We start from the raw sequence: 23,070 nt of genomic DNA on the forward strand, positions 1-23,070 counted from the left end.
AAATCCAGATACTTAAGCAAGGACTGAAGACAGAAACTGCTAATCCCTAGAGATCTTGAAATTTTCTTTGAATAAGTATGCAGGGTACAAGGGATGGGAGACCAAACTAAGACCCAAGCAAGTTAGGGGTTAAATGGAAAATTACGTGAAGATAGGATATCGTCTCAGTGAAAATGAGAAAAAAAACAAACAAACCGACTTTATAGAAGGAAGCATAAGGAAATTTAAATGTTTTGGCCTATGCACTTGGGAAGCAGTAAAATCTCCTTTGAAAATGTATAACCACGCAGGTTAGGGGCCTAAAGTCTGAGTATCAGTGTTGTATAGGAGACTTCAACCTGAATTTGCATTTTAAAGCAATCCTAGGTTGATAGTATTCCCAGTATACCTGGCAAAAAAAATAAAAGGAACACTTTTTTTCAACTTGAAGCTCAAATAACTTTTTGGTTTATCATCAAAACTCATAAATTCTGCCAAGACATAAAGTGTTTTGTGCAAGAAATAAACAAAAGAAATAGAATCCAAAGTGCAAAGACAGCATATATTCTAATCACCAAATAAAGAACATAAAGTGAAGATGCATAATGTTTGAAAATATAAAAGAGGGTCTTGGATATATATTATAAGTATGGTAAGCAGAATTCTAAAAATGTCCTCTTAAGATTTCTGTCTCCTAATTATTCAGTCAAATATTAATTTATGTACTAATATAAAGGGATTTTGCAGATGTGGGTGGTGGTGGTTTAGTCGCTAAATTGTGTCCGACTCTTTCTGATCCCATAGACTGTAGCCCTTCAGGCTCCTCTGTCCATGGGATTTCCCAGACAAGAATATTGGAGTGGGTAGCCATTTCCTTCTCCAGGGGATCTTCCCAACCCAGGGATGAAACCCGCATCTCCTGCAGGCAGATTCTTTACCACTGAGCCATTTGCAGATGTAGTTAAGCTTATTAAACAGATGACTTTAAAATAGGGAGATTATCTTAGATTGTTGTTGTTCAGTCACCAAGTTGTGTCCAATTCTTTGCAACCCCAAGGACTGCAGCACCTAAGGCTTTTCTGTCCCTCACCATCTCCCAGAGTTTACCCAAGTTAATGTCCATTGAATCAGTGATGCCATCCAGCCATCCAACCATCTCATTCCATGTAATCTGATTGAGGAGGGCTCAGTGTGATTATATGAGCCTCCTAAAAACAGAAGAGGAAGGCAGAATAGTCAGGTGGTAAGATGAGACAGAATGGGAAGTCAGAGAGATTTGAAACATGAGAATTGGACGACCCCGGCCCCACACACTGTTGCTGGCTTTGATGATGAAAAGGGTCACAAACCAGAGAATGCAGGCAGTCTTCAGAAACTGAGAATGGCCCTTCGTTAAAACCCAGCAAGGAGACAGAAGCCTCTGTCCTACAGTTGCATGGAACTGAATTCAGCCAACATGCTAAGCTTGGAAATAAATTGCTTTTAAGAGCCTCCAGTAAGGGTCACAGCCATGCAAACACCTTGATTTAGTCCAGTGAGACTTGTATTGGAAAATCTGCTAATCTATATAGTACTGAGATAATAATGAGTATTGCTTTAAGTACTACATTGTGGTAGTTTGTTTTGGTAACAATAAAAGACAAATACAATAAGGAACAAGAGACTGCAAAAAGTAACCAGATAGATATGCTGCTGCTGCTGCTAAGTCGCTTCAGTCGTGTCCGACTCTGTTCGACCCCATAGATGGCCTCCTACCAGGCCCCTCTGTCCCTGGGATTCTCCAGGCAAGAACACTGGAGTGGGTTGCCATTTCCTTCTCCAGTGCATGAAAGTGATAAGTGAAAGTGAAGTCGCTCAGTCGTGTCCGACTCGTAGCGACCCCATGGACTGCAGCCTACCAGGCTCCTCCATCCATGAGATTTTCCAGGCAAGAGTACTGGAGTGGGGTGCCCTTGCCTTCTCCGAATGTAAAATATATTTAATCATAATTCCAAGAGTAGATCTCAGATGGTAATGCATCTGCCTGCAATGTGGGAGACCCAGGTTCGATCCCTGGGTTGGGAAGATCCCCTGGAGAAGGAAACAGCAACCCACCTCAGGACTCTTGCCTGGAAAATCCTATGGTTGGAGGATCCTGGTAGGCTACACTCCATGGGGTCACAAAGAGTCAGACACGACTGAGCTTCACCAAGAGTAGATAATAAAAAGAATATGAGAAATGCTGTCACTGACGATATAGTGGGTGACAATTTTCCAATATTAATGAAAGAAACAAATCAAGTTTTTTAGAAAGCATAATGAATCCAAAGAAGGATTTTTAGAAAGGAAATATGCCCTCACCTACATGATAGTGAAATAGTAGAACACTCAAAAGAAAGAGTGTTTGAGCAAACTCCAGGAGACAGTGAAGGACAGGGAAGCTTGGCGTGCTGCAATAAATGGGGTTGCAAAGAGTCAGACATGACTTAGAGACTGAACAACAACAGCAGCAAAGGAAAGAAAAGAAGGACTTCCTTGGTGGTCCAGTGGTTAAGACTCATGCTTCCACTGCAGGGGGAGCAGGTTCAATCCCTCATCTGGGAACTAGGATCTCCAATACAACTAAGATCCCATATGCCACCTGGCATAGCCAAAAGAAAGAAAAGATGATAAAGAGAGAAAGAAGACAGACTACACCCAAGGAACTGTAGTTAGACAATTAAACCAAGGCTACATCCTCAAGAACAATTGGAAACAGTTAAGAATCTCCAAGAGCTAGAACAAAGAGCTATCAACCTAGAATGGTATATCTAGAAAAATCTATGTTTCAAGAATGAATGAAAACTAAGAAGTTTTCAAACCAATAAAAACTAAGGGAGCTTACCACATGCAAGGCTCGTGAAGATACTTCTAAACCATATATCAAAAGGAAAAGAAAAATAATTCAACACTGAAGGTGTGTGACACAGTAAGAAATGGTGAATAACCAAATGGGCAAATGTGTGGGTTAAGAAAAAAGCCAGAATTAAAGTACTGAAAAAGCATAAAAATGCACGTTCAAAGTATTCTAATGTAGCTCTCAACTTTCCATTTTTTCTTTAGAGCAGAACACTTAATTTAACTAAATCCAAGTCAACTTAGTCATTTCAGTGTTTTTTTCTCTATTTCATTGTTTAACTTAGTCAATTTAGGTTTTTGTTTATTAGATCCCATAGCTTATTCCTTTCTTGCAGTTTTTATCTAAATTCTGTGAACCTTGCATATGAAACTCGCCCTGGATGAGGCAAGTTTGAACATATGTAATATAGGTTTCATAACTTTTGCTGTTCTTGCCTACTAATTTTATCATTTCTGTCATTTCTGCTGCTTCTTATTGCTTGATTTTCCTCTCATTTAAGAACCATAGTTTTGTTCTTTTTCTTCCTGGTACTGTGTTGTTTTTTTTTTTTTCGGTTTGTTTGTTTTGTTTTCATTTGAGAGCCAGACCTTATTGATTTTACTTTGTTAAATACTAGGTATGTTTAAGGTATATTTTTATTTCTATAAATATTATTGTGTTATTCTGGGGTACAGTTACTTGGAAACAATTTGCTCTTAAGATTTATTGGGTAAGATGAAAACAACCTGTACTGGGACTGCCTTTCCCTCACTACGGAGACAACATCTTTCTCAGTGTTTTACTTGATGCTCTGTTACTTTTGAGGTTTTCCACTCTGATTGGAGGGCTTCCCTGGCAGCTCAGATAGTAAAGAATCTGCCTGCAATACGGGAGAACTGGGTTCAGTCCCTGGGTTGGGAAGATCTACTGAAGAAGGGAATGGCAACACACTCCAGTATTCTTGCCTGCAGAATTCCATGGACAGAGGAGCCTGGTGGGCTACAGTCCATGAGGTCGCAAATCATCAGACACAACTGAGCAACTAACACACACACACTCTGGTTGGAGCGTGAATTATTCCCAGCACTGTGTGAACCCTTGTGGTCACCTCATCTAATAATTTTAAGTGATTATTTCTTTACCTTCAGATAGTTTCCTGACAAATATGCTTTGATCAGTATTCAACAGAATAGGGGACAGGATTTCTGGAGAGCTTTCTGTCTATGCATGTCTCTCCTCTCTGATACTCTGCTCTGCAAACTATAGCCACCTGTCCTCCCCAGACTCCCAACTCCATCTCCTCAACTCAGGTTATCATCACCAGGTTCTGCCTGGATTCCCCCTTCTTTAAGCTGCTGCCTGGAAACTTTCCCTGTGCTATAAGTTGAAGCAATCATAGGGCTCAACTATTTCCTTCCTTTCAGAGCTCACTGTCCCATTTTGCCTGATAGCCAATGTCTGAAAACCGTTATTTCATAAAATTTTTCTTTTCCTTAGTTGTTTCAGGCATAAGAGTAAATCCTTTCCCTAATGTTGCATCTTGATAAGAGTGGAGGTCTCTAGAAGAGCCATATTTAAATTATCCCCTTTTCCCCCTTAGTAAACTGGGAATCAGAACAAACTAAGTTAATTGGCTGGTTCTGAAATCTCCAATTTTAATCACTGGTGTACAGTGCAATCTTAAAAAAGAGAGTAAACGGTAGATAAGGAGCCTCTAAAGTGGCATTTGGAGGCAGAAAATGTTCTTCTGTGAAAGCAATTTTGAATTTGTTGAGTTTGAGATTTATTCAACACTTATGAGCGAGTCAAGAAAAACTGACTAAACTCACTTGAATAGTCCAAATGTGAAGCTGAGGACTGTGGTCAGACCTTTGTTTTTAGCTTAAAATACAATGTTTCTATAAGATGAAATGAGTCTAGAACATACAAAAGCAACGTATAAGAAACTGTTTTTTCTTCAACTTCAATACTATGATAGCTACCTAATATTTATATCCTAAATTGTTTGATATTTATTTTAATTGAAGTATATTTGATTTACAAGATGTTAGTTTCAGGTATACAGCAAAGTGATTCAGTTATATATGCATGTGTGTTTTTCTCAGATTCTTTTCTCTTATAGGTTATTATAAAATATTGATTATAGTTCCCTGTACAATACTATTACTAAACCCAGGTTCAGCTGCTCACTGCTCAAAAGCCAATACTTGAGCGATAAGTGTTAGAAAGGAAAGGTTACTTTATTTTGGAGGCCAGCAACCAAGGAATAAGGTGGACTCATGTCCAAAAACCAACTCCCAATTGCCACTCAGGCAGCATGTGTGTGAGTGGCATGACGTTTAGTCATGTCTGACTCTTTGTGACACCCTGGACGGTGGCCTCCCAGGCTCCTCTGTCCCTGAGTTTCTTTTGGCAAGAATACTGGAGTGGGTTGCCATTTCCTCTTCCCAGGGTATCTTCCCAACCCAGGGATCAAATCCACTGTTGCATCTCCTGCATTTGCAGGTGGATTCTTTACCACTAGTGCCACCTCAAGGGCAAGCTTTTAAAGGGGAATTTCAAGGGTGTATCGGAGAAGGCAGTGGCACCCCACTCCAGTACTCTTGCCTGGAGAATCCCATAGGCGGAGGAGCCTGGTAGGCTGCAGTCCATGGGGTAGTTAAGAGTCTAACACGGCTGAGTGACTTCACTTTCACTTTTCACTTTCATGCATTGGAGAAGGAAATGGCACCCCACTCCAGTACTCTAGCTTAGAGAATTCCAGGGATGGGGGAGCCTGGTGGGCTGCAATCTATGGGATCGCACAGAGTCGGACACGACTGAAGCGACTTAGCAGCAGCAGCAAGGGTGTATTGGCAGAGGTAGGGGGCAGAGAAGAATAGTCAGCTCTGAGAATCATCTCAAAATCAGTAATGTGGTGGTCTGATCAGTGTCACCTGGATTGATTCAAGTACAGTTAATCTTCAGTTCTAGGATTAATTCCCATTTTTTGAGGCCAGTTCTCAGATTATTGCCAACATCCTCTGGATCATGGAAAAAGCAAGAGAGTTCCAGAAAAACATCTATTTCTGCTTTATTGACTATGCCAAAGCCTTTGACTGTGTGGATCACAATAAACTGTGGAAAATTCTGAAGGAGATGGGAATACCAGAACACCTGATCTGCCTCTTGAGAAATTTGTATGCAGGTCAGGAAGCAACAGTTAGAACTGGACATGGAACAACAGACTGGTTCCAAATAGGAAAAGGAGTTTGTCAAGGCTGTATATTGTCACCCTGTTTATTTAACTTACATGCAGAGTACATCATGAGAAACGCTGGACTGGAAGAAACACAAGCTGGAATCAAGACTGCCGGGAGAAATATCAATAACCTCAGATATGCAGATGACACCACCCTTATGGCAGAAAGTGAAGAGGAACTCAAAAGCCTCTTGATGAAAGTGAAAGTGGAGAGTGAAAAAGTTGGCTTAAAGCTCAACATTCAGAAAACGAAGATCATGGCATCTGGTCCCACCACTTCATGGGAAATAGATGGGAAAACAGTGGAAACAGTGTCAGACTTTATTTTTCTGGACTCCAAAGTCACTACAGATGGTGACTGCAGCCATGAAATTAAAAGAGGCTTACTCCTTGGAAGGAAAGTTATGACCAACCTAGATAGTATATTGAAAAGCAGAGACATTACTTTGCCAACAAAGGTTCGTCTAGTCAAGGCTATGGTTTTTCCTGTGGTCATGTATGGATGTGAGAGTTGGACTGTGAAGAAAGCTGAGTGCTGAAGAATTGATGCTTTTGAACTGTGGTGTTGGAGAAGACTCTTGAGAGTCCCTTGGACTGCAAGGGGATCCAACCAGTCCATTCTGAAGGAGATCAGCCCTGGGATTTCTTTGGAAGGAATGATGCTAAAGCTGAAACTCCAGTACTTTGGCCACCTCATGTGAAGAGTTGACTCATTGGAAAAGACTCTGATGCTGGGAGGGATTGGGGGCAGGAGGAGAAGAGGACGCCAGAGGATGAGATGGCTGGATGGCATCACTGACTCGATGGACGTGAGTCTGAGTGAACTCCGAGAGTTGGTGATGGACAGGGAGGCCTGGCGTGCTGTGGTTCATGGGGTCACAAAGAGTCAGACACAACTGAGCAACTGATCTGATCTGATCTCAGATTATATGAAACAGAAAAGCTTCTGTTATAGCTACAATGTGTTCATCTTTCTCCACCTGGTAGGGGCTTCAGTATCTGCAAAACAGCTCATAGAGTATGGCTCAGAATACTACCTATAGTCCTTCAGGACTAACTAAAGGTCCTTGATTTTGTTTAATAACTGCTACTACTACTACTACTACTAAGTTGCTTCAGTCGTGTCCGACTCTGTGTGACCCCATGGGCTGCAGTGTACCAGACTCCCCCGTCCCTGGGACTCTCCAGGCAAGAACACTGGCGTGGGTTGCCATTTCCTTCTCCAATGCATGAAAGTGAAAAGTGAAAGTGAAGTCACTCGGTCATGTCCGACTCTTAGCGACCCCATGCACTGCAGCCTACCAGGCTCCTCCGCCCATGGGATTTTCCAGGCAACAGTACTGGAGTGGAGTGCCAAACTGTTATTATTTTGCCTGTGTAAAGGCTCAGAGTTTAAAGTATAACAAAGTTCTAAGGCTAAGGGAGTGCTTAAACATAGTATGTCCTTGTTTATCTATTTTATATAGAGTAGTGTGTATGCATGCATGCTCTGCAATCCCATAGGCTGTAGCCCATCAGATTCCTTTGTCCATGGAATTTTCCAGGCAGGAATACTGGAATGGGTTGCCATTTCCTCCTCCAGGGGATCTTCCCAACCCAGGGATCGAACTCACATCTCCTGCATTGGCAGGCAGATTGTTTACCACTGAGCCACCTGGGAAGCCCCAGTAGAGTGTATATGGTAATCCCCAAATCCTAATTTATCTTTCCCACATTGTTCTCCTTTGGTAACCATAAAATTGTTTTCTATGTCTATGAATCTATTTCTGTTTTGTAAGTAAGTTTATTTGTATCATTTTTTAAAAGTTCCACATACAAATAATATATGATATTTGTCTTTGTCTTACTTCACTTGGTATGATATTGTATAGGTCCATGCATGCTGTGCAAATGGTATCTTTGCATTCTTTTTTATGCCTGAGTCATATTTCATTGTATAAATATACCACATCTTCTTTATCCATTTGGAGAAAACCATAATTTGAAAAGATACACACACCCCAATGTTCATGGCAGTGCTATTTACAATGGTCAATACATGCAAGCAAGCTACATGTCCATTGACAGATAAACTAATGATATAATTTTAAATTATTATTTTAATTTAGAACACAAGATTTCATGGCCATATTTGAAAGTAACTTAGGACAAATATAGTTTCTTGTTTTATGTAAGAAAAATTAGGGGATGTAAAGATTTAAATCTTGGAAAAATTGTTTAGAAAAATAAGTCAACCTCAAAGTTGGTTCAACTTGAGGCAGCAAGTCTCTGACAGAAGCTATGGTCTGACAGGAATACTTTATCTTCTCAGTAACAAGACTTTTTGTGGTTCATCTAACAAGTGTTAAATGAATAATAAATGATGTCAGGTTAGTCCTCAGGGTTTTGGGAAGTCATTTTTACTACAGTCCTTGACATTCCTCTCCATAAACTTTTATTCTCCATCTCAACTGGGAAAGTAATTGCTTCCGGTCAGAGTTGGGATATACTGGCTGTTTTCCAGAGTTGGGGGTCTGCTGGGTATGAATAGTTCTGTCCTCAGGTATCTGGGAAGTTGCTTTGGGATGCCCTGAACTTCCTTCATACAGAACCTACTCATGGGTCCTCCTTACAGTTTGAAAAGGGTCAGAATTCATCCTCAGAACTGGAACTTGACAGTCTCTATTACTGCAACTGTGGTTGAGGCTGTATTTGAGATTTAATGTGCTAGATAATTTATACTTCATGTTAAAGCCAGCTTTACAGTTAATACATTCCTGAAGGCCAGTGTTACTTATATTTACTTCCCCATTTATTTTTAAAAGCCATAACTATGAGGTTGTAAAGAACCTCGGTCTTCCCACAAGAAGAGAAGTCTCATTGGCCATGATTTACATTCTACCTCCTACCTCTGTTTTTTTTTTTTTTTTTATCTTCATATATTCACTTGACTAAATAATATAAACAAAGGAAAAAAAAAAAAAAACTCTATACAATTCCCTAAAACACTTTTGAACATTTCTAGTAGCTTACCTTTTAAAACCTGATAGTAAAGTACTCTACAAAATGTAAAGCAAGCTTTCAAGAAAGAGTATTCTAAACTAGCAATCCTTCATGTTTATTCTGAAAAAAACATATATGGAAAGCAGGCATGATAACTAAACAATCAAGTACTGGTTTCTATAATATGCTATTCCATCTTGTGCAGCTGCCTCTGAATCTATTTGCCAAACATGGATACTAAATCTGTAGTTAGGTGGTTCTGTGGATATAGTAAGAGTATTCAAAGAAGTTTAAAGTAGACTTCAAATTTAGATATATTTTAGTGACAAGACAAAGCTAGCATAGTTTATCCAATCTGACACATTATATAGACAAGGTCATTATGTCAAGGTGAAAAAGCTTAACTTAAAAAGATACATTTTTAAAGTGCACAGTGTGATGAGTTGATTTTCATATACTTTGTGGAATGATTACCAAGGTCAAGATAATGAGCACATTTATTACCTCATGTAGTTAACTTTGCTTGTGCATGGGTATGTGCCTGTTGTGTGTGTGTGGTGAGAATGCTTTTTAAACCTAATCAAAATATATGTTTTTGAGTGTCAAGACAGAAAGGAAAAACTCATACCTATTAAGAGTATTTAAAATGTTATTCCACAGACAGTAGGGTGCCCGCTAAGTCACTTCAGTCGTGTCCGATTCTGTGCGACCACATAGATGGCAGCCCACCAGGCTCCTCCATCCCTGGGATTCTCCAGGCAAGAACAATGGAGTGGGTTGCCATTTCCTTCTCCTAGGGTGCCTAGTGTCTTTAAAATCTCCTCCTCAACTCAGGATGCAAATATTTAGTGTACCCCTGTCCTTTGCCTACATCAATGGAGAAAACATAATGAAGACTGTAGAAAGTTTCAAGGTTTGCAGAAGTTTTCCTGGATGATCAGCCTTGTTTATTAATTGCTAATTACAAAGTACAGCCTTCCATCTTTTATTTCCCTGAGCTGGGTTCTTTTAATATCTCAGTTCCAAATGCATTATATCTCAAGTTTTTTGAAGAAAGATCTTAGTTCCAGTAGGATTCTTAGCGTTTCTAGTAACACAAGTTGGTCAGGTGTAATTTGAGGGACTCTTCAGCATTGGTGATGTTTGGCATTAACTAAGTGTTAAGAGTTTTGTGGAGTAGCTGTAAATATTTCTTACAGTGTTCTAAAGCCTCTCTCTAATAAGAGTAAATTATGGTTAAAAAAACACAGCAAATGTGGAGATGGAGATTGGGATGGCGGATGCTGTTGACAGATTGATTCTAGAGGTACAGGCATCACTTTCCATCTACCCCTGAGCTTTGGTGAACTGAAGGGATGCAAGCAGTGCTCTGCAGATGCAGAGTGGTACTGAGCCTCATTTTTCTCTTCCTGTTTTTATTCTTTACAATCCATCTGTTTTTCATTTCTACTATCTGAATGGCTGATGGAGTACCTTTTTAAAGCACTCAGAATGTCAGTGTGTGAATTGAAAGATGCATCACACTATAATTGCATGTTCTCAAGGAATTTTCATATTGTTAACTTTTATTAGAGTCTGATTAAGTGTCCCCTAAGAGACAAAGCCACAATATCAGAATTATCAAAGCAATCATCACCAGTATATCTTCCAACTCTTCACCATGAAGAAATGTCAGCTTGTGAGTCAGGAGATTCAGTACTTTCTTGTTGACAATTTATAATCCCTTTTTTCAGCTCTCTTAAAAAATATATAATATATATATATATATATATATATATATATATATATAAAACAAATGACAATTTAATCACACCCTCTGTCTCTCCAAGTATTGTTCTGAATTCCTGTAAAGGTAAGTTTAAAAATTCTCAGAAGAGTTGGAAAACCAGCTATTTCCCTTTTGTTTTTGTTGAGTAGCTCAGTCATGTCTGACTCTCTGCAATCCCATGGACTGCACCACGCCAGGCTTCCCTGTCCTTCACTGTCTCCTAGAGTTTGCTAAAACTTATGTCCATTGAGTTGGTGATGTCATCCAACCATCTTGAACTCTGTCATCCCCTTCTCCTCCTACTCTTAATCTTTCTCAGCATCAGGGTCTTTTCCAATGAGCCAGGTCTTCTCATCAAGTGGTCAAACTATTGGAGCTTCAACTTCAGCATCAGTCTTTCCAACGAATTTTCAGGGTTGATTTCCTATAGATTTGACTGGTTTGATCTTGCTGCTGTCCAAGGGACTCTCAAGAGTCTCCTCCAACACCACAATTCAAAAGCATCAATTCTTCAATGCACAGACTTCTTTATGGTCCAGCTCTCACATCCAGACATGACTACTGGAAAAACCACAGCCTTGACTATGTGGACCTTTACTCAGTTGTTTCCTGTTTCTCAGAGGTTAGAATTAGCTGTGGGATGATTTAACCCATTGAACAAAACATAAACCCAAAGCAAGACCTTGTGATGGGTTCTAGGATTTCTTCATGAAAATGCATCACTGTAATATATATTACTGTCTTTCTTAGGGACAAATGTTAAAAATCAACAATGATATTCTGGAAAAGACCATTTAGTCCACATTTTCTCTTTTGGGGAAAATATGAGCTCATAGAGATCTTTAATATGAAAATTTCATTCATTGATCAGTTAACTTTATTGAAGATATTACCAGGTATGATCATATGAGTAGAGTTGTGGAAGCCTGAGTGGGGAAGTAAGGTTAAGAGAGACTTATGTAAAAAGTGCAGTAAGATTTTTGCACAGTTTTATCTAAATATTATCAAAATTCTTTACATTTACTTTTATTGTCAAAGTTGTTGCTGTTCTGTCACTCAGTCGTGTCTGACTCATTGCAACCCCATGGACTGCAGCATGCCAGGCTTTCCTGTAGTATGATCATCTGATTTAAGGTTAGGAAGGTAAAGAACAAAATTCTAAAAGATGTATGCACCCTTATGTTCATTGTAGTGTTATACATTCCATATATATCAGTTTTATCTATTCAAAATTTTTAATTATGAAATACTCCAAACATATAGAAAAGTACTATTAACAACAATAGTGTAACCACCATCCATGGACCCATTGTGCAAATTTTAAAGCTTAAGAACTTAATTAATTAATTAATAATTAAATTGTTTTAAATATTTGTTCCATATATTTTCCCCAAAGAAATAAGCAACTAAAGCCCCCCTAACTACATCGCTCATTAATAGAAAAATGCAAATCAAACCTACAATGAGATATCACCTCACACTTTCCAGAATAGCTATCATCAATAAATCTACAAATAATAAATGCTGGAGAGGGTATGGAGAAAAGAGAATCCTCTTCTCTGTTGGTGGGAATGTAAATTGATACAGCCATTATGGAAACCAGTATGAAGAGTCCTTCAAAACCTAGGAATAAAACTACCATATGACCCAGCAATCCCACTACTCAGTGTATACCCTGAGGGAACCAAAAGTGAAAAAGACACATGTGCCCCAATGTTCATTGCAGCATTACTTACAATAACTAGGACATGGAAGCAACCTAAATGTCCATCCACAGATGAATGGATAAAGAATCTGTGCTGCATATATACAATGGACTATCACTCAGCTATAATAAGGAAGTCATTTGAGTCAGTTCTAATGAAGTGGATGAATCTGGAGCCTATTATACAAAGTAAAGTAAGTCAGAAAGAGGAAAACAAATATCATATATTAATGCATATATATGGAATCTAGAAAGACAGTACTGATGAACCTAGTTGCAGAGCACTCAGACATAGAGAACAGACTTATGAACACACAGGTGGGGGAGGAAGAAGAGACTGGGATGAATGGAGAGAGTAATATGGAAACATATGCACTACTGTTGCAAAATAGACAGCCAAATGGGAATTTGCTGTTATGACCCAAGGAACTCAAACTAGCCTCTGTAATAATCTAGATGGGTGAGATGGTAGGAGGCAGGTTCAAGAAGGAAGGCATATGAATAACTATGGCTGATTCATGTTGATGTATGGCAAAACCAACGCAATATTGCAAAGCTATTATCCTATTAACCTGAAACTCTAATACTTTGGTCACCTGATGCAAAGAGCTGACTCATTGGAAAACACCCTGATGCTGGGAAGGATCGAGGGCAGGAGGAGAAGGGGACGACAGAGGATGAGATGGCTGGATGGGATCACCAACTCAATGGACATGGGTTTGGGTGGACTCTGGGAGTTGATGATGCACAGGGAGGCCTGGCGTGCTGCGGTTCATGGGGTCACAAAGAGTCGGACATGACTGAGCGACTGACCTGAACTGAGAGTGTAAACATGTCCAGTTTTACTAGATATCACCTAGTTGCTCTCAAAAGTGGCTATAGTCATTTATTCTCCCAATAGCCATGTATGAAATTTTCTATTCTCTCACATCTTTGTCAACATTTGTTGTTAGACATTTCAATGCTTTCCATTCACATAGAAATTTTATCTCAATGTTACGTTAACATTTCCCTCATGTGTTGTGAGGCTGAGCATTTTTTCATATACATTTTAGCCCTTGGGATTTCATGTTCTTTGAATTGTCTGTAACTGTATTTTCCCCAATTTCCTAATATTTCTTTTTAGCATTTCTAATAATTATTTAAATAATAATCCTTCTGGTTGGAAACTTAAAAAGCTTTTCATGGTGTATTATCTCTGAATGAAATTGTCAATTTTAATATAGTAAAATGTGCTTTTTCCTTTAGCAGTGGTGCTTTTTCGCCTTTTTTGATCCTTATAGATATACTCTATGCAACTTCCTTAAGATAAACGTCCCTGCCCACAATGCCATAGAGCTATTCTCTTATGTCTTGCAGCAATGCTCACATAAGCAACATAAAATTAGTGTATAAATTTTTTCTTTTTATCTTTGTCCAATTTTATTAGGTTATATTACTCATATTACATGAGTTGGGTATCTTTTCTACTTTTTCTATTCTCTGGAATCATTTATATTAAACATAGATTGATTGTCATTCTTCTAAGAATCAGAAAAATTTACTACATATTTAGAATTTTCTTCCAAAATTTTATTATGAAAATTGCCAAATAAATAGCAAAGCTGAAAGAGTTTTAGTGAACATCCCTGTACCTACCACGTAGATTCTACCGTTAATGTTTTAGTCTACTTGCTTTACCACATATGTCTGTTCACCCTTCTATCCAATAAGATTTCCAGTTAATATAAAGCAAGTGGACTAAAACATTAATGGTAGAATCTATGTGGTAGGTACAGGGATGTTTTAATGTTATAAATCAAATCAAATTTTTAAAAGTTTGTTATGAGTGACTTTTGCTTTAGTTTTCAAAATTATTGGAATAAAGTTTTTAACATTATCCTTGTTATTTTGTCTATGGTATTTGTACCTACACTCTAGCTCTCTTTTTTGTTTTTATGAATTGATTGATCATAAGCTAGTTCACAAAACAAATTTGAATAAATTACAAAAAATTGATTTTAGACAGTGTATTCTAACCACAAGGCCATAAAATAAGTAGCTAATAACAAAGAGGTAATTCAAAATAACTCCATATTTAGAAATTTTAAAAACACTTCTAATAAATTTTAATACAACTTGAATTGCATATTATGTGGTTGTGTGTGTCATATATGTTCTATATGTTACTTGCCAGAAACAGGTTTATGCTCTCAGCATTTATTGCTCCTATCTGATCTGTGATTATATTCAATATGCATTTTCTTTTGTACTATATTTGTTCAGATCTCATTTTATGCACTTTAATCAGCCTCTACAGTTTTATTCCTATAGGTTTCATGCTGGTTTTATGTTATTGATGTCATTATCAGCAGAACAAACACTTTTCAGCTGAGCTACTCTTTATGTGAAATTCCATACAACATTCCACCAATTCACCATAATCAGCACACATCTCCCTTTGCTCATCTCAACATGGCTAAAAACTGTCATTCCATCTGTTCTTCCTGGGAGATGGCATGTATCATTGATTTTTCTTACTCAGATTTCTGTTCATGTTCAGATTGCCTATGCTTTTTCTGACTGAAAAGAGGTTCGTTGAATAGCATTTGCTGGACATGAAGAATAACCATTGTGTATTGCTCTTACTGGTATCTCAGAAAAATATAGTCCTCTTATAGGTAAATAGGTTTTTCCCCCAGATATTTTCCCCAAATGTGTAGAATCAACAACATGGGTACTTCTGGACTGAGAAGACTGCACTTATGCTTCTTTTATTTGGTTAGTCACAAAATACTTATTAGATTTAAAGCCGGATTGGGATTTAGCATTAATAAAAACAGTGTCTCATACTTACTGAGTGTCTATTGTGCAGCAGGCATGGTTCTAGGGGATATCCATGTACTCACGCTTGCTCATATATATGAGATGTGGATATTTTATTTCCCAATAAATCATAACAACACTTCACTTTCTCCCTATGGTGAGATACATCTGATGTTTGTCTTCCCAATTTGTTAAAAGTGGAAAATTTAATTTAGTTCAAACTCAATGTCCACAGGGCTAGTTATAAACAAGTTTTCATCATTTTCCTCTTGCCCTTTTGGTTAAGGTTAAGATCGCCACAGTATATTAGATTAACATAATTTCAGTTATTATTTGCATAGACCATGAAAAAATTCAAAGTCAATAAGGCATAATTTAATTATTTGGCCTTTAATATACTTAAAGTCTTGTCCCATTGACTATAGAAGATTATAAATAGTTCTCATGATATTTTTTATTATTTTCTTCTGTATTCATTTGATGCTGTTTACTAATGCTATATTCACTGCCTTTGTGTGCTTACTTAATGGCTTTTGTTCACGTTCAAATAGATGAGGGCAAATTATGTATATAGTCCTCATACATTCTGTGGAGACAGGATCTAGCTTTATTGTGCTTTCTTGAAAACTGAGATCTCCATCAGGGAACTGTTTCCTAATGTTGGTAACCATGTACTTGCCTTTCCTTGTTAAACTACATGATGTATCTATTGGTTGCAGAACCACCAAGTCCAGGGTTTTAACCTTTCATTTTTTCATGTGGGCCATTTTTTAAGTCTTTATTAAATTTATTACAATATTGCTTTTGTTTTACTGTTTCATGTTTTGCTTTTTTGGCCACGAGGCATGTGAGATCTTAGCTCCCCAACCAGAGATGGAACCCACAAGCCCTACATGAGAAGGCAAAGCCTTAACCACTGGACCACCAGGGAAGTCCATTAACTCTCTTTTGAGTCAAGTTCTCTTCTTTTTTAGTTCTTTTGAACTTTTAATTTTGTATTGGGTTATAGCTTTTCAACAATGTTGTGACAGTTTCATGTGAACAGTGAAGGGTGAGTCAAATTCTTCCAGCTTACTCTTGGTCTTCTCTATCATGGGCAAGAACTCCTTTTTTCAAATCACTGTAAAAATAAATGTTTGCTTTCAGCCAGGATCTGTCCCACATCCAGGCTTGTACAGCTAAGTGAAGAGGCAGGGGCCCCTACACCAACCATTAATGAAGAGAAGATGTAAAAGAAAACATGCAGCCAGTGACGTGCTTTAGAATTTCTTCTTTGAGGAGACCCTGTTCTTTGTTACACATCTGCTCATTTTGAAGAATTAGTTTACTAAATCATCTTTGAATGGCCTTCCTCTCCATTCAGTATAAATCAGTTCAGTTGCTCAGTTGTGTCCAACTTTGCGACCCCATGGACTGCAGCATGCCAGACCTCCCTATCCATCACCAACTCCTGGAGTTTACTCAAACTCACGTCCATTGAGTCAGTAATGCCATCCAATCATCTCATCCTCTGTTGTCCCCTTCTCCCACCCTTCAATTACCATCTTCAGAGTCTTTTCTAATGAGTCAGTTCTTAACATCAGGTGACCAAAGTACTGGAGTTTCAGCTTCAGCATAAGTCCTTCGATGAATATTAAGGACTGATTTCCTTTAGGATGGACTGGTTGGATCTCCTTGCAGTCCAAGGATTCTCAAGAGTCTTCTCCAAGGAACAAATATATTTTAATTTCATGGTTGCAGGCACCATCTGCAGTGATTTTGGAGCCCCCCAAAATAAAGTCTGTCACTGTTTCCACTGTTTCCCCATCCATTTGCCATAAAGTGATGGGGCCAGATGCCATGATCTTAATTTTCTGCATGTTGAGTTTTAAGTCAACTTTTCCACTCTCCTCTTTCACTTTCATCAAGAGGCTCTTTAGTTCTTCTTTGCTTTCTGCCATAAGGGTGGTGTCATCTGCATATCTCAGCTTATTGATATTTCTCCCGGCAATCTTGATTCTAGCTTGTGCTTCATCCAGCCCAGCGTTTCTCATGATGTACTCTGCATATAAGTTAAATAAGCAGGGTGACAATATACAGCCTTGATGTACTCCTTTCCCGATTTGGAACCAGTCTGTTGTTCCGTGTCCTAACTGTTCCGTGTGCTAACTGTCCTAAGAGTTCTAACTGTTGCTTCTTGAACTGCATATAGATTTCTCAAGAGGCAGGTCAGGTGTTCTGGTATTCCCGTCTTTTTAAGAATTTTCCACAGCTTATTGTGATCCACATAGTCAAAGGCTTTGGCATAGTCAATAAAGCAGAAGTAGATGTTTTTCTGGAACTCCCTTGCATTTTCGATGATCCAGTGGATATTGGCAGTTTGATCTCTGGTTCCTCTGCCTTTTCTAAATCCAGCTTGAACATCTGGAAGTTCGTGGTTCATGTACTGTTAAAGCCTGGCTTGGAGAATTTTGAGCATTACTTTGCTATTGTGTGAGATGAGTGCAATTGTGTGGTAGTTGGAGCATTCTTTGGCATTGCCTTTCTTTGGGATTGAAATGAAAACCGACCTTTTCCAGTCCTGTGGCCACTGCTGAGTTTTCCAAATTTGCTGGCATATTGAGTGCAGCACTTTCACAGCATCGTCTTTTTGGATTTGAGATACCTCAACTGGAATCACCTCCACTAGCTTTGTTTGTAGTGATGCTTCTTAAGACCCACTTGACTTTGCATTCAAGGATGTCTGGCTCTAGGTGAGTGATCACACCATCATGATTATCTTGATCGTGAAGATCTTTTTTGTATAGTTTGTGTGTTCTTGCCACCTCTTCTTAATATCTTCTGATTTTGCTAGGTCCATACCATTTCTGCCCATCTTTGCATGAAATGTTCCCTTGGTATCATTAATTTTCTTGAAGAGATCTCTAGTCTTTCCCATTCTATTGTTTTCCTCTATTTCTTTGCACTGGTCACTGAGGAAGACTTTCTTATCTCTCCTTGCTCTTCTTTGGAACTCTGCATTCAGATGGGTATATCTTTCCTTTTCTCCTTTGCCTTTCACTTCTCTTCTTTTCACAGATATTTGTAAGGCCTCCTCAGACAACCATTTTGCCTTTTTGCATTTCTTTTTCTTGGGGATGGTGTTGATCCCTGCCTCCTCTACAATGTCATGAACCTCTGTCCATAGTTCTTCAGGCACTCTGTCTATCAGATCTAATCCCTTGAATCTAATTCTTACTTCCACTGTACAATCATAAGGGATTTGATTTAGGTCATACCTGAATGATCTAGTGGTTTTTCCTACTTTCTTCAATTTAAGTCTGAATTTGGCAATCAGGAGTTCATGATCTGAACCACAGTCAGCTCTGGGTCTTGTTTTTGCTGACTGTATAGAGCTTCAAATCAGGGTTCTCAAAAACTATATGGTTGACATTTTAGTTCAGCTAAGTGTTTTGTGCATGTGTGTGAGAAGCTGTCCTGTGTGTTGTGGGTATGTCTGGCACACCCTCTAGATCTACTGTCTAGATCCCAGTAGCTAATGCCCTCCCTTGTGGCAACCAAAAATATCTCTGAACTTTGTGAAATGCCCCTACACAGGCAAAATTACCCAAGGCTAAGGACCACTGACTTATATTTAATTATGTATACATGTAATTGCAATTATAGACAATATTAACCTAATTTTGTTGTTGTTGTTTAGTTGCTAGGTCATGTCCAACTCTTTTGCAACCCCATAGACTGTAGCATAGAAGATAAATAATTACAGAAATCAGAGTGGCTGTTATAAAAAAATATGGTTTAAATTTTTATATTTAAAAGCAAATAGAATACTTTTAACTGATCATATTGACAAAAAGGTAAAATTATTTATGACCAAGAATGTTGCATTATAGCCACCTGGGTATAACAGCTAGCTGTCAGGCATTTGTATAATAGTAACTGAAATACACTTCTCATTCTTTTTTTTAATGATTTTATTTATTTACTTACTGGTTGTGCTGGGTCTTCTTTGCTGCAGGGGCTTTGCTCTAGTTGTGGAGAACAAGGGCTGCTCTCTAGTTGCAGTGCATGGGATTCTCATTACAGTGACTTCTCTTTGTTGTAGAGCATGGGCTCTAGGGCCTGTGGGCTCAGTAGTTATGGCTCCCAGCCTCTAGAGCACAGGCTCAATAATTGTGGCATATGGGCTTAGTTGCTCTGCGGCATGTGGAATCTTCCTGGATCAGGAATAGAACCCATGTCTCCTGCACTGGCAAGCGGATTCTTCCAGTGAGCCATCAGGGAAGCCCTACACTGCTCATTCTTTCCTGCAGCAATCGTGGAGTGATTTCCCTGCCCTAGAAACTGTGCAGAGGACAAAGATTCCAGCAATGAAAATGAAGCAAAACAGTCCTTTTTTTCAAGTAAAATGCTGCTTTCAAAGGTAGTTTTTTTAAGATATAATCTTCATCAATTTAAAGAATATAAGCATTGTATTGAATAAATTTTGTCAATTTCTCAGTTTTTGCCAAACTGCTATGTGCCTTGCGGTGTCCATAAACAGTAAAATTGCACTAATTTTACTGAGCAACGGAAAAGCTGTTGTTTAGTTTTCAAAAATTATTTAATAAGTCTTCTTTTTTCATTTCCTCGTGTTATTCAAACTAATAAAAATCTGCCACTTCAAAGTTTTAGAAATCAATTTTAATGCCTAGAAAAACATGATTTGAAATTGGCTCATCATTTGTTCATGAATATATACTTTTCTTAAATTTACATATTTCCTTAATATTACATATATATATTCAAAGCATAACCTGATATTACATGCATTTCGTTCATTTTTATGAATGTAGATTCTTTGTTTGACCATACCATGAAGTATTTGTATTTCTTCCACTGATCAACATCGAGAACATTTGCAATGTTTGTGCACTTGTGTGAGAAATTCTTTTCTGTAGATGTTTAGTGCTATATGACCATCTTCATCTTTACTACATGTTGCCAAGGATCCTTGAAAGTAGTTACATCAATTTCAACTCCAAATTATTACTGATAATTTCCCTCTCATTCTTTGCAGCAGTTAATACTTACAATTTTCCTATAAGCCTATAAGCCAATAAACCAATAAACCAATCTGGTGGATGGATAACTAGTATGGGCTTCCATTTGCAACCTCAGGCCCCACTAATGTTAGGAATGTTCTGTGTCCATGTGTGTTTCTAGGCTTTTTATCCTGTTTCATTGGTCTATTTGTCTGCTCCTGTTCTAATAGCACACTGGCTTAAGCAAAATGACAGCTAATCAAAAGAGCAATTCCTCCACCTATTTTGTTTGAAATTATCTCATTCTTTTCTCTCTCTTTTTTTTTTTTTTTTTTTTGAGGCAGCTTATAAAGTTAAAAAGTCTTCTTTAAACTGTCACCTTAAAAATCAACGATTTTATTCTCCTTTAAATGTGAAAGTCTCCTTTTAGTCAGATTTATGAATTGTGTCATATTGAAACTCCCTCACTTTACTTCTGTCTTGACCTCTAAGTCAGTGGTTCTAGATTAGAGGTGATTTTTGCCCTCCAGGGGACATTTGGCAACTTCTGGAGACATTTTTCATTGTCACAACTAGAGTAAAGAATGCCCCTGGTATCTATTGGATAGAGATCTGGGATGCTGGTAAACTTTCCACAATGCGCAGAGCAACCTCCACAACACTCTATTTGACCTAAAATGTCAATACCGCCAAGGTTGCAAATCTTAATTTCAGATAACATAAGGACATGTAGCACCCATTATGACACACACACATACATATCAGTGTTTGTATATGTTTGTGTGTGTATGTGTGTGAATGTATTTTAATCAGTACTTGGCCAAATACTTTCTTACTCAGTGCCCTTTACCTGAGATTCTGAAAGCAATTTACCAACATTATCTTGTTAATCCTGATCCAGTGCTCTAGAAATAGGTGATAACTTGATTATGCTTCTTTTATCAATTCCTTGAGCTTTACCAGTGTTCATTACAAAAGAAAAAGTACTGAAAAACTGTATCTCATGCAATTTTCTATGTGGTAGTTGATCTTCTCTTCCTTTCTTCTGCTTATAAAAGCTGGATGACTATTTTTCAGGCAAAATTTTTCTTCCTACTTTTCAGCATGCTATTGAATTCTAAGACCCTAATTCTTAGCACAGAAAGGAATCTAGTTTTAACATACATTTAAAATTTTTATTTTGATGGGTAGAATATTTTCATGCTTTAATGAAACTCTAAGGAAAAATTTTTACAAAAAACTGTAATGGTTTAGAAATTAGAATCCTCCAAGAAAGCAGATATTGTAAAGGAATTTACTAATCAAGATTAAAACAGTGCCAATAGGTTTTAGATTTCACTAGACTTCATTTCAAAACTTGATGTTTGAAAGCAAAACATTTTGCAGGAATTCTGAAGGGATTATTATGAAAACGTTTGATGATTCTTAAGGAACTATATATCTGAATGTGGCTATAAAAGAATATTTCATGCTGAGGTTATTGGTTGTAAAGGCAAGTCCATCATCCTTGTTCTCATAGCTGGTGGGTGGAGGTATACTCAAGAATGGGTCATAGTTAATTTTATATGTCAGCTTGGCTGGACCACAGAGTCCCAATCTGTGGATAAATATTTTTTCTGGATATGTCTATAAGAGTGTTTTTGGATGAAAGTAACATTTAAATTGCAACTTTGAATAAAGAAGATTGCTTTCCAATGTGTGGGTGGGCCTCATCCAATCAGGTGACATTCTAAATAGAACAAAAGACTGACCTCTTTTGAGCAAGAGAGAATTCTACAGCAGATGACCTGTGCATCTGAACTGCTGTATCAGATCTTCTCTCGGTCTCTAGCCTGCCAGCCCACCTGCGGATTTTAGATTTGCCACCTCAATAAACACATGAGCCAATTCCTTAAAATAAATTTATTTCTAAGTTATATATACATCTTATTTATTTTATTTCTCTGAAGAATCCTGAATAATACAATATGTAAAGAAGTGATTTATGATGTATAAGCAACATGTAGAAAGATAGATGGATAAACAAATACTTTGATCTAGGCAGAATTAGACACAGTGTTGAACAGCTAGTTGTGGTTTCTTGTATTCAAACTATTATTTTACATATTTTTTCCATCTTCTCTACTTTCAGATCCCATCATACATGCTGTGAGTTTCACAAACATGCTGAGATAAATACTACATACTCAGCTCTCCTTCCTTCCTGGACACGTGGGAAACTAGACTTCCTAGGAGTTCTTGCAGTTAGGGCCATCAGAGTGACTGGTCTTGACCAAAGAAATGTGCATGGAAAGGACTGTGTCATGTCCAGGATGAAGGAGTGAAAACCTCTCTGGGCAATTCTCCAGTCATCCTCTTCCTCTCCTGCAACAACCTCTGAAACCTCATGTTGAAATGTCAATGCCCCTTGTAGGAGAGATTTGTTGTGACTTTGTGGAGCAGAGCCTGCCTCTGTCTAGTTTTGAACATGTGACATGATACAGAAATAAACTTTTATTGTATTAAACCACTGGAATTCATGGCTAATGTTTTATCACGGTATAACCTACCTTATCCTGACTAATATATATGCCAGTGCTTCCTTGCTCACACTGTATAAATACTGCAAGGAAAGTCAATTGCAACTATATCCTAATGAAACATGATGGGATTCTCTAAAAGAACAAGTTGAATACATAATTAATATAATAAATAATTAACATAGTAAAGTTTTAATATTAGTATTACCAC

At 37.9% G+C, this 23,070-nt stretch overlaps 1 protein-coding gene across 1 annotated transcript in view; it reads left to right on the forward strand.

The window, feature by feature from the left end:
• SLC13A1 (solute carrier family 13 member 1) overlaps positions 1 to 22,847 on the forward strand; it is a 104,206-nt gene extending 81,359 nt beyond the window's left edge. The window contains exon 16 of the mRNA XM_027539119.1: positions 22,472 to 22,847. The gene's annotated coding sequence lies outside the window, so the exon portion shown is untranslated. The remainder of the gene's footprint in view (positions 1 to 22,471) is intronic.
• The last annotated feature ends 223 nt before the right edge of the window (positions 22,848 to 23,070 follow it).

This window comes from Bos indicus x Bos taurus, chromosome 4 (genome assembly GCF_003369695.1).
Source record: "Bos indicus x Bos taurus breed Angus x Brahman F1 hybrid chromosome 4, Bos_hybrid_MaternalHap_v2.0, whole genome shotgun sequence".
Lineage (NCBI taxonomy): Eukaryota > Metazoa > Chordata > Mammalia > Artiodactyla > Bovidae > Bos > Bos indicus x Bos taurus.